Raw genomic sequence first — 27,395 nt, 5'->3', positions numbered from 1 at the left:
TGCTGCAGCGTGGTCTGTAACCCTGTCGAACAGGGATACTATTTTGCGAACATAAGTCGTCGTCTTATATATGAGGGATGCACAGAGGGATATTTTGCCGGCTGGCATCCAGAATTAGTGCAATGGCCATTCTGTCAGGAGGGTATTAGAGACCCGACACTGGACAGGTGATGCTGACTTTAAAAGGCACATAGAGCCTTATAAGGGTGAGGAATTGTTTGGGGATGGTCTCTGGGACCTCGTATCCACAGCAACAGCTAGGAAGAAAAATTTTTACCTCAGGTTTCCTCACAGCCTAAGAAAGCACTGTATTATCAGGTACAGTCCTTTCGGCTTCAGAAAAGCAAGCGGGTCAAAGGCGCTTCCTTTCTGCACAGAGACGAAGGAAGAGGGAAAAAGCTTCACCAGTCAGCCAGTTCCCAGAATCAAAATTATTCCCCCGCTTCCTCTGAGTCCACCGCATGACGCGGGGGCTCCACAGGCGTAGCCAGGTACGGTGGGGGGCCGCCTCAAAAATTTCAGCGATCAGTGGGCTCGCTCACAGGTGGATCCCTGGATCCTTCAAGTAGTATCTCAGGGGTACAGGCTGGAATTCGAGGCGTCTCCCCCCCGCCGTTTCCTCAAATCTGCCTTGCCGACAACTCCCTCAGGCAGGGAGGCTGTGCTAGAGGCAATTCACAAGCTGTATTCCCAGCAGGTGATAGTCAAGGTGCCCCTACTTCAACAAGGACGGGGTTACTATTCCACACTGTTTGTGGTACCGAAACCGGACGGTTCGGTGAGACCCATTTTAAATTTGAAGTCCTTGAACACATACATAAAAAAATTCAAGTTCAAGATGGAATCGCTCAGGGCGGTTATTGCAAGCCTGGAGGAGGGGGATTACATGGTATCCCTGGACATCAAGGATGCTTACCTACATATCCCCATTTGCCATCCTCACCAGGAGTACCTCAGATTTGTGGTACAGGATTGCCATTACCAATTCCAAACACTGCCGTTTGGACTGTCCACGGCACCGAGGGTCTTTACCAAAAAAAAAAAGGGAGTTTTTAATTATCCCGTACTTGGACGATCTCCTTATAAAGGCGAGGTCCATGGAGCAGTTGTTGGTCGGAGTAGCACTATCTCGGGAAGTGCTACAACAGCACGGATGGATTCTATACATTCCAAAGTCACAGCTGGTTCCTACCACACGCCTGCTGTTCCTGGGGATGGTTCTGGACACAGAACAGAAAAAAAAAAAAAGTGTTTCTCCCGCAGGAGAAAGCCAAGGAGCTGTCATCTCTAGTCAGAGACCTCCTGAAACCAAAACAGGTATCTGTGCATCACTGCACATGAGTCCTGGGAAAAATGGTAGCTTCTTACGAAGCAAAATTCCATTCGGCAGGTTCCGTGCAAGAACCTTTCAGTGGGACCTCTTGGACAAGTGGTCGGAATCGCATCTTCAGATGCATCGGCTGATAACCCTGTCTCCAAGGACCAGGGTATCTCTACTGTGGTGGCTGCAGAGTGCTCATCTTCAAGAGGGCCGCAGATTCGGCATACAGGACTGGGTCCTGGTAACCACGGATGCCAGCCTTCGAGGCTGGGGGGCAGTCACACAGGGAAGAAATTTCCGAGGACTTTGGTCAAGTCAGGAGTCGTCCCTACACATAAATATTCTGGAACTGAGGGCCATTTACAATGCCCTAAGTCTGGCAAGGCCTCTGCTTCAAAACCAGCCGGTACTGATCCAATCAGACAACATCACGGCAGTCGCCCATGTAAACCGACAGGGCGGCACAAGAAGCAGGATGGCGATGGCAGAAGCCACAAGGATTCTCCGATGGGCGGAAAATCACGTCTTAGCACTGTCAGCAGTGTTCATTCCGGGAGTGGACAACTGGGAAGCAGACTTCCTCAGCAGACACGACCGACACCCGGGAGAGTGGGGACTTCATCCAGAAGTCTTCCAACTGTTGGTAAACCGTTGGGAAAGGCCACAGGTGGACATGATGGCGTCCCGCCTAAACAAAAAACTAGATATTGCGCCAGGTCAAGGGACCCTCAGGCAATAGCTGTGGACGCTCTAGTGACACCGTGGGTGTACAAGTCGGTTTATGTATTCCCTCCTCTGCCTCTCATACCAAAGGTACTGAGAATAATAAGAAAACGAGGAGTAAGAACCATACTCGTGGTTCCGGATGGGCCAAGAAGAGCTTGGTACCCAGAACTTCAAGAAATAATATCAGAGGACCCATGGCCTCTACCGCTCAGACAGGATCTGCTACAGCAGGGGCCCTGTCTGTTCCAAGACTTACCGCGGCTGCGTTGGACGGCATGGCGGTTGAATTCCGGATCCTAAAGCAAAAGGGCATTCCGGAGGAAGTCATTCCTACGCTGATAAAAGCCAGGAAAGAAGTAACCGCAAACCATTATCACCGTATTTGGCGAAAATATGTTGCGTGGTGTGAGGCCAGGAAGGCCCCAACAGAGGAATTTCAGCTGGGTCGTTTTCTGCACTTCCTACAGTCAGGAGTGACTATGGGCCTAAAATTGGGTTCCATTAAGGTCCAGATTTCGGCTCTGTCGATTTTCTTCCAGAAAGAACTGGCTTCACTGCCTGGAGTTCAGACATTTGTAAAGGGAGTGCTACATATTCAGCCCCTTTTTTGTGCCTTCTGTGGCACCTTTGGGATCTCAACGTGGTGTTGAGTTTCTTAAAATCACATTGGTTTGAGCCAGTTAAAACTGTGGATTTGAAATATCTCACGTGGAAAGTGATCATGTTATTGGCCTTGGCTTCGGCCAGGCGTGTGTCAGAATTGGCGGCTTTGTCATGTAAAAGCCCTTATCTGATTTTCCATATGGATAGGGCAGAATTGAAGATTCGTCCCCAGTTTCTCCCTAAGGTGGTATCAGCTTTTCACTTGAACCAACCTATTGCAGTGCCTGCGGCTACTAGGGACTTGGAAGATTCCAAGTTACTGGACGTAGTCAGGGCCTTAAAAATGTATATTTCCAGGACGGCTGGAGTCAGGAAAACTGACTCGTTTTTTTTTTATCCTGTAGGCACCCAACAAAATAGGTGCTCCTGCTTCTAAGCAGACTATTGCTCGCTGAATTTGTAGCACAATTCAGCTGGAGCATTCTGCGGCTGGATTGCCGCATCCTAAATCAGTAACAGCCCATTCCACGAGGAAAGTGGGCTCATCTTGGGCGGCTGCCCGAAGGGTCTCGGCTTTACAACTTTGCCGAGCTGCAACTTGGTCAGGGGCAAACACGTTTGCTAAATTCTACAAATTTGATACCCTGGCTGAGGAGGACCTTGAGTTCTCTCATTCGGTGCTGCAGAGTCATCCGCACTCTCCCGTCCGTTTGGGAGCTTTGGTATTATCCCCATGGTCCTTACGGAGTTCCCAGCATCCACTAGGACGTCAGAGAAAATAAGATTTTACTCACCGTAGTCCGTAGTGGATGCTGGGCGCCCATCCCAAGTGCGGATTGTCTGCAATACTTGTATATAGTTATTGCCTAACTAAAGGGTTGTTGTTGAGCCATCTGTTGAGAGGCTCAGTTATATTTCATACTGTTAACTGGGTATAGTATCACGAGTTATACGGTGTGATTGGTGTGGCTGGTATGAGTCTTACCCGGGATTCAAAATCCTTCCTTATTGTGTCAGCTCTTCCGGGCACAGTATCCTAACTGAGGTCTGGAGGAGGGGCATAGAGGGAGGAGCCAGTGCACACCAGATAGTACCTAATCTTTCTTTTAGAGTGCCCAGTCTCCTGCGGAGCCCGTCTATTCCCCATGGTCCTTACGGAGTTCCCAGCATCCACTACGGACTACGAGAAATAGATTTACCGGTGAGTAAAATCTTATTTTTTTTTTATTTAAAGTGGATGTATATAATGTACATGAATTTAGTGTAGGAATTCGATACCAGGAGACACAAGTAAAGAACCTCTTTCTAAACCTTATAACAGCGGAAGTGTGTACTTTGCATGCCACATGCTAACTTAAACTAACTTAAAAACCAAAATAAAGATACAGATACAGAGAATTGGCATTAAACAGTCCAGCTATTTATAAGAAACACAATTCATGGTATCCAATTCAATCTTCAAATAAAGTTAACCAACCCAGTAGGGTGTTGCTCCCGTGAGGGTGGCACATACAGGCATGTTGGTTCTAGGAGGGCAGGTGTACTGGACACAGAGGCGCCTAGCTACTCATGAGACTGCAGATCCCAGTCTAGGTTCTGGATGCTGCCACGGACCCTGGTTGTGCATCTGCAGTGAATACAGGGGCTGGCATGAAGAGGAAGCCGGGGATAGTAAAGTTTTTTTGTGACACTGCACATGTAATGTCATGATGTTGCACAATGGTTGCACCTGTAAACCTCCACATGAGGTTCTGTATCTGTCCTCTCAGAGCTTGCCTTAGGACTCCTGCGTTACGGTCAAACTTCCCACTGCCCATGAGGAGCAGTAGAAGTAGGTACAGTAAGTGTGGGCATTAGCTGGAGCTGAAGATACATGGTGGTGGTGAAGGTTTCTGGTGAGACACACGGGGAGAGATGTACTTAGCTTTGGAAATTGAAAAATGAAGAGAGATAAAGGACCAGTGAATCAGCTCCTAACTGCCATGTTACAGGCTGTGTTTTAAAAATGATAGTTAGGAGCTGGTTGGTTGGTAGTTTATCTCTCTCCACTGTATCACTCTTCAAGGCTTAGTACATCTCCACCATGGGCGAGGGGCAGTGCTAGGGGTATACTGGGAAGGGAGGGGGGGGGGGGTGAGCTGAAGCTGGAGAGATACTTGGTTGTTAGAGCCAGTGAGACACACGTGGGGTTTGCTGGGCCAGAAAAGAGAATGGGGGGGGGGGGGGGGGTAGAGTCAGAGAGATAGGGGAAGAGATGAGTATGAGGCTGGAGTTGGAGCGACAGAGAGGGGGGTGAGGCTGGAGAGACACCAGAACGATAAATATGTGGGAAGGAAATGCTTAAGACAATGGGGTAGGGCTGGAGACGACCTGTACCTACTGTACTGGCGTTTCTATCATGGGTGCAATGTGTGCAGTGCACACGGGTCCCTGTGGGGGGGCCACACCGCACACATTGCACCCAAATTTCATACTCACCTGTCCGAAGTCCACCGCCGGGCGCTGCAGCAGCAGCCGTCGCGGCCAAAGAACTAATAAAAAATGGCCGCCACGCATGCTTAGCTCAATTTTTGTCTCCAAAACATCTGCGCATGTGCAGTAGACTCTGGCATATTGCTGGAGCCTACGGCGCCGTGGAGAGGAGGGGGCCCACCCGGAGTGTGCACACGGGCCCCCTCCTCTCTTAAGACGCCCCTGACCTACTGAGGTGCAAGTCCTTACAAAGTAAATTGGTAGGTAAATCTCTGACATGTCTCGTCCTCAGAGGACTCCCAAAACACTTCCATCTCCTTTTATGAATGCTGAGCATAAAAGAATATTTAAAAAAATGTTTCTTGTGATGGACTCGTTAAAGATCTGGGCCCTTATGACTGTATTGATTGCGTTACAACTAATTACGTACCTGCATATTTTTCCCCATTAGAAAAGAGACTGAACATATCCTTGTAGAAGAAAGGTCTTTTTGTTCAAAGCCTGATACCAGCAGCTCTGCAGACTGACATTTACAATTTACAAGCAAAGATCCGATGAACATTTCCAATTTAGTCTGGAATTCATTTGAGTCTTTAAAGTTGTATAATTTGAAATATAAATGGTAACAGCACCTGGAAGGTCTCTTTACGTACAGCTGTATTCCACTGCTCCCCCCATGATCTTACTTTGGAAGCAAAAGTAAACACAAATTGTGTTTTAAGAGTGCACAAATCTCATGCTAATCTGTCTTGCAGGAAATAAGATATCGAATTACCATACACATTACATTTGTGGACTGTGTGAACACCTTCATCAGGACAAATGACAAATTTAATGTATAGAATAAATGGAGACTTTTTTCACTGCTCGCAGATGAAGCTTAGGATTCATGTTATTTCTCACTTAATGGTATGGTTTTTCTGTCTGCCCCAGGAATGCAGACATTCGTCGATCTTCCTAATAACGACTCCTAATGGACGCAAAGAGAGACAGAGTGAATAATGAGCACAGACTTTATACATATGAGAAAGTTATTGTTCGCCAGCCTGCGTTTTCAAAATGAAATAGCACACAGTGAGCACCTGAAGGTGGTTACTCATTCCTAGGGAGGATTACAGGCGGGATGTCAGACTCTTCCGGTTTTAGTAGATGTTCTCTTCTTTACAATCCAACACTGCTGACGTTATTTAAAGCTGCAGGCCCCTGTAAAAATGATGCATGTATTAAAAGCCTGTAAGAAGACACTTGGGGATTAAGGGGGACATTTACTAAGCAGTGATAAGAGCGGAGAAGTGATCCAGTGGAGAAGCTGCCCCATCAACCAATTAGCAGCTCTGTATAATTTTATAGTATGCAAATTATAGATGTTACTTCAGTGCTGATTGGTTGCCATGGGCAACTTCTCCACTGGCTCACTTCACCGCTCTTATCACTGCTTAGTAAATGTACCCCTATTTACTAAAAGTCGATTTTAGTTTTCAGTCGATTTGCAGTCGATTTTGTGTGACAGGTATGTACTTACAGTAAGTCAAAATCAACCCAAAATCGACTGATATAGAAATTTGCACTTAAACTACAGTGACATTTTCAATGCTTTATCATAGAGTTCAATTCTTAATCCATATTACTAATAGTCCGTATGGAAATTGACTAAAATCGACCCAAAATCCCAATAGAACCATCAGAAATAGTTTTATTTTATATCATGTAGAATTGTCTGAAACAGCAATATGATGGAAAATACATAGGATAGAAGCTTGTGGGGCACTCTGGCTGCATAAATGATGACAATGAAAGGCATTGGTTTTTAAAAAATTGTGGATATGCAAGTTAGCCCAGGAATGAAGGTGTTTGTGGGTAGTACAATGCATGTGACCTGCTTTGGCCAATAGAAATGCTTTTGTCTAACTTTGTCTATTTTGGTTACTTTTTATTGATTTTTTTTTATCGATTTTAATTTATTTTCGGTCGATTTTTGATGACTTTTAGAACTTCAAATAGAACTCACATCACAGCAATTTTGAAAGAAACTCAAAATCGACTTTTATTAAATAGAATAGACACACTTTAGTCAATTTTGTGGAGATGTTGGTTCTATTGTGGTCGATTTTAAATAGACCCCAAATCGACTATTAGTAAATATACCCCTTGAATTTGTGCTATTTCCCTTTTTAGGTTGTTAATGATTTGCAGTTTTGAGAAATTATGTGATTGCCATGGCAACCATAATCACATGGCACAGATTGTAAGCTTGCAAGCAGGGCCCTCCTACCTCTATGACTGTTTGGTTTTACCCAGTTTTGTCTTCTAATTGTGTCCAGTTGTAAAGCACAACGGAATTTGCTGCGCTATATAAGAAACTGTTAATAAATAAATATGATGTAGTGAGAACAGAGGCTTTGGAATGTTCATAGCGTAAAACTCCACCCCCTTCTTCTGCTGTCACGTGGCCACTAAAGAGGTTGGTAACAGACTGGCTCAGAGTCAGAAATCAGGTTACAATCTCCTCCAGAACATACTGAAACCAAATACTAAAGCTACTGTAGCTACACACTACGCAATTTTTCTATAGGAACAACCCAGTTTTTCTGTCAGTGGAAGGTCCTGATATAGGCGCCACACACGTAGCAAAGATATATATATATATAAATATATATATATACAAATACTCTTATCTTGTACTAAAATGCAAACTTCATAAAATCGTAGAAATCAATTAGACAAATATTTAGCAATTTTTCAAAGTCACAACAATCTTCCGTTGTCTTGGCTGTTCCCTTTAACTGGTTATTACCAGCAAAAGATCTTCAATAACACATACAGACAAAGAACAAGTGGGCGCCCAGGTAGATTTGGGTAAATCTATCCTGATTTCATAATGTCCACAGATTCACTCAATGAAAACCCTGAAAATACCCAAAACCTAAAAATATTAATTTGTCCTAAAATTCCTGTATCAACACTCTGTAATGCCAGTCACTTTTGCAGAATGCAGAGATGGTATAAGTCCAAAGAAAGTTCCTAGCGTGATGGTCAATTATGTTTTGGACTGATTTATAGACCAATATACTCTCCATGGATAGTTGACTTTAAATGGGATCCGGTACGTAGATCCTCATACCATAAAAGGCAAAAAGCCCACTGCTATATATGTAAAAATATCTTTCTTAAAAAATCTTGTTAAAATATCAGTGCAAATTTCAGCTTACACAAATTTTGTATAGGGATGCAGTTATACCTCACTGAGGATAAGCTGTGTTACCCTCACCACTTATCTCACCCTAATACAGGTGTGAGCTCCTGATAGTGGCTATCCACAGTACCAGAAACACCTGCTGCTTCACCCAACTCGTTTTATCTTACAGAGAATTCATCAGGGGTGGATTAATGATATAATTTGCAAACATGACTTTAATAATTCTAATAAAAATTGAGGACCTGTCTTTGAGGCAAAGAAGGTCCTTCTTAAAGATGAGGCTTCCCAGAGAGCTGTGTGTAGTCTCCCAGCTTGTAAGCAAAAACTTCAAGCCAAATTGGCAATCATTGAAAGATTCCAGACATTTATTTTCAATCTAAAAAATAAATTCAGTATTTTTTCATTGTTTACCTACCTAATCAGTGAACCACGGTCAATACAGAAGAGATGTTACAGACAACTTCCTCCAAATAATTCAGGTGTGAGCTCTAGGAGGGATCCTCACCGAATTGAACAATGGACTCTGAACTGGTAAAACTCTGAGCAACCATAGGTGCGACTGAGCTACATCTAATGGGGCATCTTTGTACACAAGCCACGGTTTAGGGTTGCAGCGGTGGACGGCCGTACAAATCCTACTGGTTGCAGCATTAGCATTTTCTCAGTACTACTGTGTACAAAGACACAACTAGGGTGGCCAATCCCGGGCCTTTTTTTCAATCCCAGGTATCGGGATTGAAAAAAGGTCAATCCCGGGATACCTGGCATTGGGTTGAAGACCCGCCCACCACAGCCCACAAAAATACTCACCATCGTGGGTGGGAACTGGGCTTGCGGGCGGCGATGTGCGGTCCAGGAATTGTGGTTGGGAGGGCCCACGGGTGGCGTGGTGTGGTGTGGGCAGCGAGATGCGGGACAGCGGGACCTCTGACATAATCTCACGCTGCGCAGTATGTACTACGGGGAGAAGCAGGAAGGAGGGAGCTGGGCAGCGTCCTGAGGACGCTCAACACTGCATGGTGTTAAAAAAAACAATGGGCAGGTTAATCCCGCAATCCCTGGATTGAATCCTGGCCATTTTTTGGCCTAAATCCCAGGATCCAGCCGATCCCAATCCCGGGATTGGCCTCACTAGACGCAACAATGGGTGTAACATAATCTACTTAAGAGCAAGATAAATTTAGACCTGAGCTGCTGGTGTAAGTGTATATATTCTGGGGAACCTCCTCAATCTGATGAAATGTGATACACTGTAACCTGGCCCTTAGTACATCTGAAACTAGCTGGAACCTGAGGACATTGGTCACGTCAATCCTCATCGTTACTTTTATGATACAGGATCTATTACATGTACGTTTGTGAATCTCACAAGACGCTTTTTTTTATATCGGACAAACATCTGCTTTAGATTTAGCTGCCTTTTAAGAAAAGTTACGAGACAAAAGCATCCAGAAGTAAAACGCGTAATGATGCCGGGATGTGTGGAACCAGCAGTGCGTTCTCTTTCCTTTCCTACCCTTGCTGTGTGAGCACTATTCATTCATCACAGTTCTGTAAAGTGATACAAAAAAATCAGTCAAAGCTGGTAAAGTTTGCCATTGAAACAACGTACAAAATCCAGCAATTTCCTATCCACAGGGTCCCCAGCAGCATATGTTAATCTATTATGATCTCTTATATTATTCCAGCTTTTCCAGTATTAAATGCCGACAATTTATTCATCTGAAAACCGTCAACATATTATTTCTTGCTCATAACTTTCAACGAGTAAACTGGGAAAGTTTCTTCACACTTTCTTGGGTCATATTTCTTTAGCATCCTCCTTTTGTCTATCGGGAGCATGTAGGAAAGTAATTTATTCCCTTATAAACTTCACATCATTGCGACTGCTGTGGATTTATGTTCTACTCACTTATATAGTGAAGAAGCCATGATATTTTAGGTATGTTTAATAATAGGTTAGTACCTCTTAAGGTGCGTACACACTATGCAATATCGCAAAGGATCTGGCTGATATCGGCCGATTCCTAACGATATTGTATAATGTGTACGCTAGATATAGTGTATGATAAGTGTTTTATTGCGCTTCCGAAAGTCATATTCTGTATCGTGATGTTGCTTACGGCTTAGCCCTGCTCCTCTCACCGTCGCCGATCATCGCAGCCAACATCAGCAAGTGTGTATGCACTAGCTAATGTCTGAGTCCCGCCGCTGCAGGTGATGTCACATCGTGCGGATATTTCACTATTGTGTACATAGCCTTAATTGCTCTCACTTAATCTGTTTGTCATGCAGTATATGTGCAACTCACTTATAACACTTATTTATAAATGAAGTTCAGTACAAATGTGTCCTCATACACTGTAACTTTAGCCATGCCAAACAGCCTCACTTGGCGCATTTTTTTTCTCATGCCAAGTTCTGTTGTGCTTCATCTGCCACTCTGTACATTGTTAGCAGACATAATGTGCCTCCCATAGAGCTAATGCAGTCAGTGTGCAACCAATTGTGCGTCTTTGTAAGAACAATGTTGAATTAGCGCCACATCTCACAGAACAAGGGGGAGATGTATCAAACATTCAAGAGCGATAAAGTAGAGAAGTTGCCCCTAGCAACCAATCAGGTTATAGCTAGTGTTTAGTTAGCAAAGTCTATAAGGCGTCTATTCATTTATTGTGCTTGAAATTAACTATACACTTTAAGCTAGCTTATCAACTAAAAATAACGACACGGACACAACTGCGTTGGATTAAATGGTCATTGAATTTATTAATTGGAATGACCTCACTCGTAGTGGGTGGCCAGGAAGACGCTACCACTAACCAGGTCTAGTCACGATCTTACAAAATGGCGGCGACTAAACGCCCCAACTGTCATGGGTGCGACTGAAACGCCCCATCTATATATATCAGCATAACCTGTGTTGCGAAGGTCTCACCACCCCTTCCTATAGCAGAGTGAGGACGCTCCCCAAGGAAGCGCCCCTCGCCCCCCCCCCCCCCCCCCCCCCCCACAAGGGCAGGACACACTCGCCGTCCTTAAAAAGGGGTAAGTGCCCCACAACACCACTTATGCTACAAGTGACCGCTGGCCAGTAGCGCCTTCCCACCCACTAAGTCTGAAAGAAAGATAATAGTAAGCCAAATTGAAGAGGGCCAAATTAGAGAGCCAATAGGGTGGGTGGGTGGGCTTCCAGCCGACAAGAGGAAGCAACTCTGGAAGTTTCTACCCTTAATGCACTAAACACCTCCCCTACACTCACCGATAGGCTGGCCCTAACCAATTACCACTCACTCAAAACTCTGATCTGCCTAGCAACAATTGACCTCTTCAACCAATCACAAAATTGCAATACTCTTATATAGATATCGTGCCCAGCCAGGCACTCTCCTTATCTAAAATGACAGCTATAAGATGATTGGTTGCTATGGACATATCCACTTAATCTTTGTAGAAGGTTTGATTACATCTCCCCCCAAGTCATATACAGTATCTCAGTTTGCTATGATCGTTGAGTGGGTGCTTTCAGGCTTTCCTACCGGCCTGGTACTTGGCTGCTCCTACATGAGCCTTGTTCCACTAGTAAAGGTGTAACGTGAGTGACCTATTCCAGATCTGAGTAACTGGAGCTGCTGTACCTGCTTGATCAGGGGTGGAATTTAGGTGTCAGGCTGCTCCTAGGCACAACATTATCGGTAACCCTCCATCAAATCACTGCCCCCTTCATTTTGGGGCCCCTCGATTACCCAAAGCAGCACCAACCTCCCCTCTCCACCACGATTTACTGACCATTGCTCCCTCCTACCTCACCAGTTCCAAAATAAAATGAAAAAAAAAAAGATGTAATGAAAAAAAAAAAAAAAAGAATCACCTGACCTCATCTGGCCATTGGCCCAGCAGGGCTCTCATGCAGGGGAACATGCTGTGCCACCTCCCCAGCAAGTGTCACCCCTAGGTATGTGGCTCATGTGCCTAGTGGGAAATCCACCACTGTGCATTATAGTAATTATGTGTTTAATCACGGCATTAGGATCCCCACTATTTTTATGTACAAAAAAATCCAAAACATTTGTTGACTATGCTACAAAGCATATTATGGGACTTCCCTCCTGTTCTTGTGTGCAGGACTGTACGGTATGACCATAATTATGAAAACAGTGTATCTCCAATCTGGTCCTCAGAGACTGCTACCAATGCATGTTTTCCAGGTCTCCTCATGGAACCTTGAGTGAAAGAATTAGTACCACCTATTTATCTTACAATATGTGTCAGTCAATAATGAAAACACTTGTGTTCCATTTAGGAGAAATGGAAAACATGTGCTGTCAGCATCCCCCAAGCACTTGATTTGAGGAGCTGACATCTAGCGCATCCCCATTTACACTAATTCTAGTTAGTGGCTCCGTGATCAATAAAATAAGATTTTACTTACCGATAAATCTATTTCTCGTAGTCCGTAGTGGATGCTGGGGACTCCGTCAGGACCATGGGGATTAGCGGCTCCGCAGGAGACAGGGCACAAAAGTAAGCTTTTAGGATCACATGGTGTGTACTGGCTCCTCCCCCTATGACCCTCCTCCAAGCCTCAGTTAGGTACTGTGCCCGGACGAGCGTACACAATAAGGAAGGATCTTGAATCCCGGGTAAGACTCATACCAGCCACACCAATCACACCGTACAACCTGTGATTTGAACCCAGTTAACAGTATGATAACAACGAAGGAGCCTCTGAAAAGATGGCCCACAACAATAACAACCCGATTTTTGTAACAATAATTATGTACAAGTAATGCAGACAATCCGCACTTGGGATGGGCGCCCAGCATCCACTACGGACTACGAGAAATAGATTTATCGGTAAGTAAAATCTTATTTTCTCTAACGTCCTAGTGGATGCTGGGGACTCCGTCAGGACCATGGGGATTATACCAAAGCTCCCAAACGGGCGGGAGAGTGCGGATGACTCTGCAGCACCGAATGAGAGAAACTCCAGGTCCTCCTCAGCCAGGGTATCAAATTTGTAGAATTTTACAAACGTGTTCCCCCCTGACCACGTAGCTGCTCGGCAAAGTTGTAAAGCCGAGACCCCTCGGGCAGCCGCCCAAGATGAGCCCACCTTCCTTGTGGAATGGGCATTTACAGATTTTGGCTGTGGCAGGCCTGCCACAGAATGTGCAAGCTGAATTGTACTACAAATCCAACGAGCAATAGTCTGCTTAGAAGCAGGAGCACCCAGCTTTTTGGGTGCATACAATATAAACAGCAAGTCAGACTTTCTGACTCCAGCCGTCCTGGAATATATATATATATATATATATATATATATATATATATATATATATATATATATATATTTTCAGGGCCCTGACAACGTCTAGCAACTTGGAGTCCTCCAAGTCCCTAGTAGCCGCAGGCACCACAATAGGTTGTTTCAGGTGAAACGCTGATACCACCGTAGGAAGAAACTGGGGACAAGTCCGCAGTTCTGCCCTGTCCGAATGGAAAATTAAATATGGGCTTTTGTAAGACAAAGCCGCCAATTCTGACAATCGCCTGGCCGAGGCCAGGGCCAACAGCATGGTCACTTTCCATGTGAGATATTTCAAATCCACAGATTTGAGCGGTTCAAACCAATATGATATGAGGAATCCCAACACTACGTTGAGATCCTACGGTGCCACTGGAGGCACAAAAGGGGCTGTATATGCAATACTCCCTTGACAAACGTCTGGACTTCAGGAACCGAAGCCAATTCTTTCTGGAAGAAAATCTACAGGGCCGAAACTTGAACCTTAATGGACCCCAATTTGAGGCTCATAGACACTCCTGTTTGCAGGAAGTGCAGAAATTGACCTAGTTGAAATTTCTTTGTGGGGCCTTCCTGGCCTCACCCACGCAACATATTTTCACCACATGTGGTGATAATGTTGTGCGGTCACCTCCTTCCTGGCTTTGACCAGGGTAGGTATGACCTCTTCCGAAATGCCTTTTCCCTTAGGATCCGGCGTTCAACCGCCATGCCGTCAAACGCAGCCGCGGTAAGTCTTGGAACAGACATGGTACTTGCTGAAGCAAGTCCCTTCTTAGCTCCCGAGGCCATAAGTCCTCTGTGAGCATCTCTTGAAGTTCCGGGTACCAAGTCCCTCTTGGCCAATCCGGAGCCACGAGTATAGTTCTTACTCCTCTACGTCTTATAATTCTCAATACCTTGGTTATGAGAAGCAGAGGAGGGAACACATACACCGACTGTTACACCCACGGTGTTACCAGGACGTCCACAGCTATCGCCTGAAGGTCTCGTGACCTGGCGCAATACCTGTCCCGTTTTTTGTTCGGGCGGGACGCCATCATGTCCACCTTTGGTCTTTCCCAACGGTTCACAATCATGCGGAAAACTTCCCGATGAAGTTCCAACTCTCCCGGGTGGAGGTCGTGCCTGCTGAGGAAGTCTGCTTCCCAGTCGTCCACTCCCGGAATGAACACTGCTGACAGTGCTATCACATGATTTTCCGCCTAGCGAAAAATCCTTGCAGTTTTGCCACTGCCCTCCTGCTTCTTGTGCCGCCCTTTCTGTTTACGTGGGCGACTGCCGTGATGTTATCCCACTGGATCAATACCGGCTGACCTTGAAGCAGAGGTCTTGCTAAGCTTAGAGCATTATAAATTTGCTCTTAGCTCCAGTATATTTATGTGGAGAGAATTCTCCAGACTTGATCACACTCCCTGGAAATTTTTTCCCTGTGTGACTGCTCCCCAGCCTCTCAGGCTGGCCTCCGTGGTCACCAGCATCCAATCCTGAATGCCGAATCTGCGGCCCTCTAGAACATGAGCACTCTGTAATCACCACAGGAGAGACACCCTTGTCCTTGGATATAGGGTTATCCGCTGATGCATCTGAAGATGCGATCCGGACCATTTGTCCAGCAGATCCCACTGAAGAGTTCTTGCGTGAAATCTGCCGAATGGAATCGCTTCGTAATAAGCCACCATTTTTACCAGGACTCTTGTGCAATGATGCACTGACACTTTTCCTGGTTTTAGGAGGATCCCGATTAGCTCGGATAACTCCCTGGCTTTCTCCTCTGGGAGAAACACCTTTTTCTGGACTGTGTCCAGAATCATCCCTAGGACCAGCAGACGTGTCGTCGGAACAACTGCGGTTTTGGAATATTTAGAATCCACCCGTGCTGTCGTAGAACTACTTGAGATAGTGCTACTCCGACCTCCAACTGTTCTCTGGACCTTGTTCTTATCAGGAGGTCGTCCATTTTCTTTGAAGACGAATCCTCATTTCGGTCATTACCTTGGTAAGGACCCGGGGTGCCTTGGACAATCCAACGGCATCGTCTGAAACTGATAGTGACAGTTCTGTACCACGAACCTGAGGTACCCTTGGTGAGAAAGGCAAATTTTGGGACATGGAGGTAAGCATCCCTTATGTCCCGGGACACCATATAGTCCCCTTCTTCCCGGTTCGCTATCACTGCTCTGAGTGACTGCATCTGGATTTGAACCTTTGTAAGTGTTCAAATATTTCAGATTTAGAATAGGTCTCACCTAGCCTTCTGGCTTCAGTACCACCATATAGTGTGGAATAATACCCCTTTCCTTGTTGTAGGAGGGGTAATTTTATTATCACCTGCTGGGAATACAGCTTGTGAATTGTTTTCAATACTGCCTCCCTGTCGGAGGGAGACATTGGTACAGCAGACTACAGGAACCTGCGAGGGGAAAACGTCTCGACATTCCAATCTGTACCCCTTGGATACTACTTGTAGGATCCAGGGGTCCTGTACGGTCCCAGCGTCATGCTGAGAACTTGGTAGAAGCGGTGGAGGGCTTCTGTTCCTGGGAATGGGCTGCCTGCTGCAGTCTTCTTCCCTTTCCTCTATCCCTGGGCAGATATGACTCTTATAGGGACGAAAGGACTGAGGCTGAAAAGACGGTGTCTTTTTCTGCAGAGATGTGATTTAGGGTAAAAAACGGTGGATTTTCCAGCAGTTGCCGTGGCCACCAGGTCCCATGGACCGACCCCAAATAATTCCTCCCCTTTATACGGCAATACATCTTTGTGCCGTTTGGAATCTGCATCACCTGACCACTGTCGTGTCCATAAACATCTTCTTGCAGATATGGACATCGCATTTACTCTTGATGCCAGAGTGCAAATATCCCTCTGCGCATCTCGCATATATAGAAATGCATCCTTTAAATGCTCTATAGTCAATAAAATACTGTCCCTGTCAAGGGTATCAATATTTTTAGTCAGGGAATCCGACCAAGCCACCTCAGCTCTGCACATCCAGGCTGAGGCGATCGCTGGTCGCAGTATAACACCCGCATGTGTGTGTATACTTTTTAGGATATTTTCCAGCCTCCTATCAGCTGGCTCCTTAAGTACGGCCCTATCTGTAGATGGTACCGCCACTTGTTCTGATAAGCATGTGAGCGCCTTATCCACCCTAAGGGGTGTTTCCCAACGCGCCCTAACTTCTGGCGGGAAAGGGTATACCGCCAATAATTTTCTATCGGGGGAAACCCACGCATCATCACACACTTCATTTAATTTATCTGATTCAGGAAAAACTACAGGTAGTTTTTTCACATCCCACATAATACCCTTTTTTGTGGTACTTGTAGTATCAGAAATATGTAACACCTCCTTCATTGCCCTTAACGTGTGGCCCTAAAGGAAAATACGTTTGTTTCTTCACCGTCGACACTGAAATCAGTGTCCGTGTCTGGGTCTGTGTCGACCGACTGAGGTAAATGGGCGTTTTACAGCCCCTGACGGTGTTTTAGACGCCTGGACAGGTACTAATTTGTTCGCCGGCCGTCTCATGTCGTCAGCCGGCTTGCAGCGTGTTGACATTATCACGTAATTCCATAAATAAGCCATCCATTCCGGTGTCGACTCCCTAGAGAGTGACATCCCCATTACAGGCAATTTGCTCCGCCTCCTCACCAACATTTTCCTCATACATGTCGACACACACGTACCGACATACAGCACACACATAGGGAATGCTCTGATAGAGGACAGGACCCACTAGCCCTTTGGGGAGACAGAGGGAGAGTTTGCCAGCACACACCAAAACGCTATAATTATACAGGGACAACCTTTATATAAGTGTTCCTCCCTTATAGCATTTTAATATATATTCATATCGCCAAATCAGTGCCCCCCCTCTCTGTTTTAACCCTGTTTCTGTAGTGCAGTGCAGGGGAGAGCATGGGAGCCTTCCCACCAGCATTTCTGTGAGGGAAAATGGCGCTGTGTGCTGAGGAGAATAGGCCCCGCCCCCTTTTCGGCGGGCTTCTTCTCCGGAGTCTGTGATATCTGGCAGGGGTTAAATACATCCATATAGCCTCAAGGGCTATATGTGATGTATTTTTCACCATACAGGTATTATACATTGCCTCCCAGGGCGCCCCCCCCCCCCGCGCCCTGCACCCTCCGTGACCGCTGTGTGAAGTGTGCTGACAACAATGGCGCACAGCTGCAGTGCTGTGCGCTACCTGATGAAGACTGAAAGTCTTCTGCCGCCTGGTTCCGGACCTCTTCAATCTTCAGCATCTGCAAGGGGGGTCGGCGGCGCGGCTCCGGGACGAACCCCAGGGCGAGACCTGTGTTCCGACTCCCTCTGGAGCTAATGGTGTCCAGTAGCCTAAGAAGCCAATCCATCCTGCACGCAGGTGAGTTCACTTCTCTCCCCTAAGTCCCTCGATGCAGTGAGCCTGTTGCCAGCAGGACTCACTGAAAATAAAGAACCTAAAAACTTTTTCTAAGCAACTCTTTAAGAGAGTAGATTGCACCCTGCTCGGACGGGCACAAAAACCTAACTGAGGCTTGGAGGAGGGTCATAGGGGGAGGAGCCAGTACACACCATGTGATCCTAAAAGCTTACTTTTGTGCCCTGTCTCCTGCGGAGCCGCTAATCCCCATGGTCCTGACGGAGTCCCCAGCATCCACTAGGACGTTAGAGAAAAAGAAAAAAGAACAACCCTATGCCATGCACCCAATCAAAAGCCATTGCTTCCAATTCCATGACCTTTGGCCTTGTGATGATAGGCCAGGGTTTAATAACACTCATGTGTCTCTGTTAACCATTACAAACACACCAGCACTTGGTAGATCAAACCAATCGATACGGCAGCATCACTGGGAACAGGGCTCCGAGCAGATGCATAGTGTAGACTTTTCAATTGATTAGTGCTCAGATTGTAGTAGAATTGGTCTATAACTGTTAGCGGTGTGTCTGGAGTGACAAATGCACAGGGTTGGTACTGTGACTGTATGGTAAAAGCTTTTCTTACTTTACATTTATACAACCCGACTGCAAGGTAGAAATATAAATGTGCTCTACATTAACACTTTCAATGCCAGCGGTATGTAGGGACCTACATAACCAGATCCATTTTCACAGTGTTGCGGTTACACTGGTTCCATATCCTTTTCTACCCAACCATATGTTCTATTGTTCTAATGTTTTCTGTGACCAACAGGGTTTTGTTTTGGTAGCATATTGATATACATTTTATTTATCGTCAATTAGATAATAAAAAATTAGACAATATCACATCCCCCTGCCCCTATTTTTCTTCCCATAGTTATTTTTCTATAAGGCGTCTGTTAATTTATTGCGATTGTACCTTAACACTTTAAACTAGCTTATCAACTAAGAATAATGACACGGATACAACTGCATTGGATAAAAGGTCATTCATATTTACTAATCGGAATGGCCCTATTCATAAAGGGATGGCAAGGAAGGCGCTACATTCACCAGCTCCAGTCAACTAGTTCTTATAAAATAGTGGCGACTGAAATGCCCCAACTGGAAAATGGCGGCGACTGAAACACCCTATCTATATATTGGCATAACCTGCGCTGATAAGGTCTCGCCACCCTTTACTATGGCACAGTGCGGACGCTCCCGCAGAGAAGTGTCCCCCCCCCCGCCGTCTTTCAAAAGGGTAAGTGCCCCACAACGACCACTTATGCCACACATGACCTCTGCCCAGTATCATCTTCCCGCCTACTGAATTATATATTAGTTCTTAATTAAATTAACGAGACAAATTGTATAGTGTGAAAAAATTGTTTGGGAGGTTGGGTGATCTTCCAACCAACAAGAGGAATAATGATATCAAATTCACCCATACATACCCTAACAAAGACACCGCCCCTATACTCACTGATAGGCTAATCCCTAGCCAACTACAAACCCTATACAGAACTTGATCTGCCTAGCAACAACTAGACCTAAACTACCCAATCATAAAAATCTAAGACTCTTAAATGTTTTCATGCCTATGCAGCCCTCACCTAATCTAATAAGAACAATCAAAAAATGACCCTATAATAATGTATATTCAACTAATTTTTCCGAAGAATAGGGATAATGCATTATGGGTGAGATTTTTCAAATCTTGGAGAAAGGTAAAGTGGAGGAATTGCCCATACTAAACAATCAGCTTCTCACTGTCATTATACAGGCTGTGTTCAATAAAATGACAGAAGCTGATTTGCTGTGAGCAACTTCTTCACTGTTATCTCTCTCCAAAACTTGATAAATCTCCCCCTTATATGTCTATTATTCTCAAACACTGATATAGCTTCTGCATACTTGCTTATATGCAAGGGGCAATGGTGATAGGTGTGGTCACACATGTAATTAGGGGCAAGGTCATTGTGGCTTTCATCAGCTTTTCCCCGCCCACTTCACCAAAGAAAAGAATATAGGGATCAGGAGGGTGTGAGTGTAGCCTACCCTAAAATATGGGAGCCTCGCAGATGTTCCCAGAGATAAGGCAAGTATGAGTTACAGCCTACAGGCAGAACTTGGAGTACACTTTTTCTTTTTCTGTTCCTTAACTCTTATTTGTTTGGTGCGGAGCTTCTGCATTATGCATCCTTGAGATTTGAAGGCTGTTTGAACAGATCAAAGAGCCTGGAACTCAATAGAATGGTTCCTGGCCTTCCAGCTGAGTCTGCCAGCTGTCTGGAGATGACAGGCTGGCTATTCAGAGGCACTATCCATATAAGTACCTATAAATGTCAATCTGCATGGTTGCATTGTGAGCTATTACAGTTATACTGTAATTGACATGACAAGGGTTAAAAGTAAAATGTCTATATTGATAATAAAATAAAGGTAGTATTGCAGGAGACACCCACTTATAATGGTGTAATAGGGAGGACCAATCACAAACTGCAATCAAAAGATTATGGCTTGTGATTGGTCCTCTCACTCATGCACCTTTTCTGCTGCCATTAAATAGTGGTTAATGCGCAGTAATTGATTTGCCGGAACAAAGTTGTTGCATGCAGCACTTCCAGCACTGGCTGACTGGGCAGTACTACTAGCTTTCCCTAGGTGATAGTGAAGCTTTAATAAAAGCGGTGTTATGGTTGCTATGGTCACAGTACATTTGTGTACATTTTTTAACAGAATCCAATCCACAATGAGTCCCTATTGCTAGTGATTTTCAGTGTTTTAAAATTAGGCTTCCCATGTTTCAAAGCAATCAATGGTGTCCTCTTTATTTTCCCAGAATGAATGCTGTAGAAATATTGTGGACATATGATAGCCCACATTCTCCTTGAATATGTAACTTTTTCGTAGCAAGCAAAAAACATATTAAATATTACAATCTCTGAGTAATATGCAATAGATCATTTTCAATCTATACTCCATCTGCAAGTTTATTTCTCTAACGTCCTAAGTGGATGCTGGGGACTCCGTCAGGACCATGGGGATTAGCGGCTCCGCAGGAGACAGGGCACAAAAATAAAGCTTTAGGATCAGGTGGTGTGCACTGGCTCCTCCCCCTATGACCCTCCTCCAAGCCTCAGTTAGGTTTTTGTGCCCGTCCGAGCAGGGTGCAATCTAGGTGGCTCTCCTAAAGAGCTGCTTAGAAAAAGTTTTTTTAGGTTTTTTATTTTCAGTGAGTCCTGCTGGCAACAGGCTCACTGCATCGAGGGACTTAGGGGAGAGAATTTCAACTCACCTGCGTGCAGGATGGATTGGATTCTTAGGCTACTGGACACCATTAGCTCCAGAGGGAGTCGGAACACAGGTCTCACCCTGGGGTTCGTCCCGGAGCCGCGCCGCCGACCCCCCTTGCAGATGCCGAAGTTGAAGAGGTCCAGAAACAGGCGGCAGAAGACTTTCAGTCTTCATAAGGTAGCGCACAGCACTGCAGCTGTGCGCCATTGTTGTCAGCACACTTCATACCAGCGGTCACTGAGGGTGCAGGGCGCTGGGGGGGGCGCTCTGGGCAGCAATGTATTATACCTTTTTTATGGCTAAAATACATCACATATAGCCCTTGAGGCTATATGGATGTATTTAACCCCTGCCAGATCTCACAAACTCCGGGAGAAGAGCCCGCCGTTTTAGGGGGCGGGGCCTATTCTCCTCAGCACACGGCGCCATTTTCCTGCTCAGCTCTGCTGAGAGGAAGGCTACCAGGCTCTCCCCTGCACTGCACTACAGAAACAGGGTTAAAACAGAGAGGGGGGGCACTTATTTGGCGATATGATTACATATGTGAAAATGCTATAAGGGAAAACACTTGTATAAGGGGTTGTCCCTGTATAATTATAGCGTTTTTGGTGTGTGCTGGCAAACTCTCCCTCTGTCTCCCCAAAGGGCTAGTGGGGTCCTGTCCTCTATCAGAGCATTCCCTGTGTGTGTGCTGTGTGTCGGTACGTGTGTGTCGACATGTAGGAGGACGATGTTGGTGAGGAGGCGGAGCAAATTGCCTGTATGGGTGATGTCACTCTCTAGGGAGTCGACACCGGAATGGATGGCTTATTTAGGAATTACGTGATAATGTCAACACGATGCACGGTCGGTTGACGACATGAGACGGCCGGCAAACAAATTAGTACCTGTCCAGGCGTCTCAGACACCGTCAGGGGCTTGTAAAAACGCCCATTTACCTCAGTTGGTCGACACAGACACGGACACTGACTTCAGTGTCGACGGTGAAGAAACAAACGTATTTTCCTTTAGGGCCACACGTTACATGTTAAGGGCAATGAAGGAGGTGTTACATATTTCTGATACTACAAGTACCACAAAAAAGGGTATTATGTAGGGTGGGAATAATCTACTTGTAGTTTTTCCTGAATCAGATAAATTAAAGTGTGTGATGATACGTGGGTTTCCTCCGATGGAAAATTATTGGAGGTATACCTTTTCCCGCCAGAAGTGAGGGCGAGTTGGGAAACACACCTTAGGGTGGATAAGGCGCTCACACGCTTATAAAAACAAGTGGCGTTACCGTCTCCAGATACAGCCGCCCTCAAGGAGCCAGCTGATAGGAAGCTGAAAAATATCCTAAGAAGTATATACACACATACTGGTGTTATACTACGACCAGCAATCGCCTCAGCCTGGATGTGCAGCGCTGGGGGGGCTTGGTCGGATTTCCTGACTGAAAATATTGATACCCTTGACAGGAACAATATTTTATTGACTATAGAGCATTTTAAGGATGCATTTCTGTATATGCGAGATGCGCAGAGGGATATTTGCATTCTGGCATCAAGAGTAGATGTGATGTCCATATCTGCCAGACGATGTTTATAGACACGACAGTGGTCAGGTGATGCAGATTCCAGACGGCACATGGAAGTATTGCCGTATAAAGGGGCGGTCCATCGGACCTGGTGGCCATGGCAACAGCTGGAAAATCCACTTTTGTTACCCCAAGTCACATCTCAGCAGAAAAGGACACAGTCTTTTCAGTCTCAGTCCTTTCGTACCCATAAAGGCAGGCGGGCAAAAGGCCAGTCATATCTGCCCAGGGTTAGAGGAAAGGGAAGAAGACTGCAGCAGGCAGCCCATTCCCAGGAACAGAAGTCCTCCACAGCTTCTGCCAAGTCCGCAGCATGACGCTGGGGCCATACAAGCGGACTCAGGTGCGGTGGGGGGTCATCTCAAGAGTTTCAGCACGCAGTGGGCTCACTCGCAAGTGGACTCCTGGATCCTACACGTAGTATCCCAGGTGTACATTGGAAATTCGAGACGTCTTCCCCTCACAAGTTCCTGAAGTCTGCTTTACCAACGTCTCCCTCTGACAGGGAGGCAGTATTGGAAAAAAATTCACAGGCTGTATTCCCAGCACGTGATAATCAAAGTACCCCTCCTACAACAAGGGAAGGGGTATTATTCCACACTATATTGTGGTACTGAAGCCAAACGGCTCGGTGAGATCTAAAAGATTTGAACAATTACATACAAGGGTTCAAATCAAGATGGAGTCACTCAGAGCAGGTATAGCGAACCAGGACAATATGGTGTCACTGGATATCAGGGACGCTTACCTACAAGTCCAAATTTTGCCTTTCTCACCAAGGGTATCTCAGGTTCGTGGTACAGAACTGTCACTATCAGTTCAGACGCTGCCGTTTGGATTGTCCACGGCACCCCGGGTCTTTACCAAGGTAATGGCCGAAATGATGATTCTTCCTAAAAGAAATATGGACGCTTTCCTGATAAGGGCAAGGTCCAGAGAACAGTTGGCGGTCGGAGTAGCACTATCTCAAGTAGTTCTACGACAGCACGAGTGGATTCTAAATATTCCAAAATCGCAGCTTTTTCCGACGACACGTCTAATGTTCCTAGGGATGATTCTGGACACAGTCCAGAAAAGGATGTTTTCTCCCGGAGAAGAAAGCCAGGGAGTTATCCGAGCTAGTCAGGAACCTCCTAAAACCAGGAAAAGTATCAGTGCATCATTGCACAAAGGGTCCTGTGAAAAATGGTGGTTTCTTACAAAGCGATCCCGTTCGGTAGATTTCACGCAAGAACCTTTCAGTGGGATCTGCTGGGAAAATGGTCCGGATCGCATCTTCAGATGCATCAGCGGATAACCCTGTCTCCAAGGACAAGGGTGTTTCTTCTGCGGTGGCTGCAGAGTGCTCATCTATGAAAGGGCCGCAGATTCGGCATTCAGGACTGGGTCCTGGTGACCACGGATGCCAGCCTGAGTGGCTGGGGAGCAGTCACACAAGGAAAAAATTTCCAGGGAGTGTGATCAAGTCTGGAGACTTCTCTCCACATAAATATACTGGAGCTAAGACCAATTTACAAGGCTCTAAGCTTAGCAAGACCTCTGCTTCAAGGTCAGCCGGTATTGATCCAGTGGGACAACATCACGGCAGTCGCCCACGAAAACAGGGCGGCACAAGAAGCAGGAGGGAAATGGCAGAAACTGCAAGGATTCTTCGCTGGGCGAAAAATCATGTGATAACACTCTCAGCAGTGTTAATTCCGGGAGTGGAAAACTGGGAAGCAGACTTCCTCAGCATAACCTCCACCCGGGAGAGTGGGGACTTCAGCGGGAAGTCTTCCACATGATTGTAAACCGTTGGGAAAAACCAAAGGTGGACATGATGGCGTCCCGCCTGAACAAAAAACTAGACAGATATTGCGCCAGGTCAAGGGACCCTCAGGCAATAGCGGTGGACGCTCTGGTAACACTGTGGGTGTACCAGTCATGGTATGTGTTCCCTCCTATGCATCTCATACCAAAAGTACTGAGAATCAAGGAGATGAGTAAGAACGATACTCGTGGTTCCGGATGGGTCAAGAAGGACTTGGTACCCGGAATTTCAAGAGATTCTCACGGAAGAACCGTGGCCTCTACCTTTAAGAAAGGACCTGCTCCAGCAGGGGCCTTGTCTGTTCCAAGACTTACCGCGGCTGCGTTTGACGGCATGGCAGTTGAACGCCGGATCCTGAAAGGGCATTCCAGATGAAGTCATCCCTACCCTGGTCGAAGCCAGGAAGGATGTAACCGCAAAACATTTTCACCGCAATTGGCGAAAATATGTTGCGTGGTGTGAGGCCAAGAAGGTCCCTACAGAGGAATTCCAACTGGGTCGTTTCCTACATTTCCTGAAAACAGGACTGTCTATGGGCCTAAAATTAGGGTCCATTAAGGTTCAAATTTCGACCCTGTCAAATTTATTCCAGAAAGAACTGGCTTCAGTGCCTGAAGTTCAGACGTTTGTAAAAGGGGTACTGCATATACAGCCTCCTTTTGTGCCCCCAGTGGCACTTTGGGATCTCAATGTTGTTTTGAGTTTCCTAAAGTCACATTGGTTTGATCCACTCACCACTGTGGACTTAAAATGTTTCACATGGAAGGTGAAGATTCTATTAGCCCTGGCTTCAGCCAGGCGTGTGTCAGAATGGGCGGCTTTATCATATAAAAGCCTTTACTTAATTTTTCATTCTGACAGGGCAGAATTGAGGACTCGTCCTCAATTTCTCCTTAAGGTGTTTTCTGTTTTTCACATGAACCAACCTATTGTGGTACCTGCGGCTACTAGAGACTTGGAGGACTCCAAGTTACTTGACGTTGTCAGGGCCCTGAAAATATATGTTTCCAGGACGACTGGAGTCAGAAAATCTGACTCGCTGTTTAGCCTGTATGCACCCAACAAGATGGGTGCTCCTGCTTCTAAACAGACGATTGCTCGCTGGATTTGTAGTACAATTCAGCTTGCTCATTCTGTGGCAGGCTTGCCACAGACAAAATCAGAAAAAGCCCATTCCACAAGGAAGTGGGCTCATCTTGGGCGACTGCCTGAGGGGTCTCGGCTTTACAACTTTGCTGAGCATTTACTTGGTCAGGGGCAAACACGTTTGCTAAATTCTACAAATTTGATACCCTGGCTGAGGAGGACATGGAGTCTCTCATTCGGTGCTGCAGGGTCATCCGCACTCTCCCGCCCGTTTGGGAGCTTTGGTATAATCCCCATGGTCCTGACGGAGTCCCCAGCATCCACTTAGGACGTTAGAGAAAATAAGAATTTACTTACCGATAATTCTATTTCTCGTAGTCCGTAGTGGATGCTGGGCGCCCATCCCAAGTGCGGATTGTCTGCAATACTTGTACATAGTTATTGTTACAAAAAAATCGGGTTGTTATTGTTGTGAGCCGTCTGTTCAGAGGCTCCTACGTTTTGTCATACTGTTAACTGGGTTCAGATCACAAGTTGTACGGTGTGATTGGTGTGGCTGGTATGAGTCTTACCCGGGATTCAAGATCCTTCCTTATTGTGTACGCTCGTCCGGGCACAGTATCCTAACTGAGGCTTGGAGGAGGGTCATAGGGGGAGGAGCCAGTGCACACCACCTGATCCTAAAGCTTTATTTTTGTGCCCTGTCTCCTGCGGAGCCGCTAATCCCCATGGTCCTGACAGGGTCCCCAGCATCCACTACGGACTACGAGAAATAGAATTATCGGTAAGTAAATTCTTATTTTTATTGACTTCAGAAATGTACTAGCCAACTAATTTGTCTGCCTTGCTTTTTGTCGCCTGCCGAGCTGAAATATTAGAAGCCGGACCTTAATAGGTTTGGTTTAATCTTTCTTAGACAGAAACCTTATCTCACACTCAGTGGTACGCTGCTCCGTGTGTATTAAAAGGCATTTCTTTATCCGTGTTAGCAGGGATAATGGTCAAAAGTCCAAATGAATTGTCTCCCCTCAATATACGAGCAGGTATTGTGCTGTTTACAGCAGTACTTTGTAGTGTTGTGTATAATACTGGTCACAACAGGAACCATACTGAGCTCTCTGAGCACAGCACACAAGTTTCAGTGTATGGATGATCACATTTTAGGGGTCTATTTGCTAAGCCTTGCATGGAGGTAAAGTGGACAGAGATAAAGTACCAGCCAATCAGCTCCTAACTGTCATTTTTCAAACCCAGCCTGTGACATGACAGGAGCTGATTGGTTGGTACTTTATCTCCATCCACTTTACCTCCATCCAAAGCTTAGCAAATAGATCCTTTGGACTAGTACAGCAAGAGATCAGAGATTGTCAAATCACTTTCAGACCACATGGAGCACTGTTTGTATGGCTAATCCTGGTTACAAAGTTAGGGGGAGATGTACTAAGCAGTGAAAAGAGTGGAGAAATGAGCCAGTGGAGAAGTTGCCCATGGCAACCAATCAGCTGCTCTGTATAATTGTATAGTATGCAAATTATAGATGTTGCTTTAATGCTGATTGGTTGCCATGGGTATCTTTCCACTGGCTCACT

At 45.8% G+C, this 27,395-nt stretch overlaps 1 protein-coding gene and 1 long non-coding RNA gene across 5 annotated transcripts in view; one reads left to right on the top strand and one right to left on the bottom strand.

Moving 5' to 3' along the window:
• The window catches only part of TSPAN9 (tetraspanin 9), a 704,002-nt gene that overhangs the window by 415,916 nt on the left and 260,691 nt on the right, over positions 1–27,395 (top strand). The window lies entirely within an intron of this gene.
• Positions 5,979–27,395, bottom strand: part of LOC134935641 (uncharacterized) — a 59,623-nt gene continuing 38,206 nt past the window's right edge. The window contains exons 2-3 of the long non-coding RNA XR_010180304.1: positions 6,205–6,325; positions 5,979–6,092 (exon numbers count right to left, since the gene is read on the bottom strand). This is a non-coding gene — a long non-coding RNA (uncharacterized LOC134935641). The remainder of the gene's footprint in view (positions 6,093–6,204; positions 6,326–27,395) is intronic.

This window comes from Pseudophryne corroboree, chromosome 6, assembly GCF_028390025.1.
Source record: "Pseudophryne corroboree isolate aPseCor3 chromosome 6, aPseCor3.hap2, whole genome shotgun sequence".
NCBI classification, from domain to species: domain Eukaryota; kingdom Metazoa; phylum Chordata; class Amphibia; order Anura; family Myobatrachidae; genus Pseudophryne; species Pseudophryne corroboree.
The sequence above is the reverse complement of the archived record's forward strand: the minus strand, read 5'-3'. Positions and strand labels throughout refer to the sequence as shown.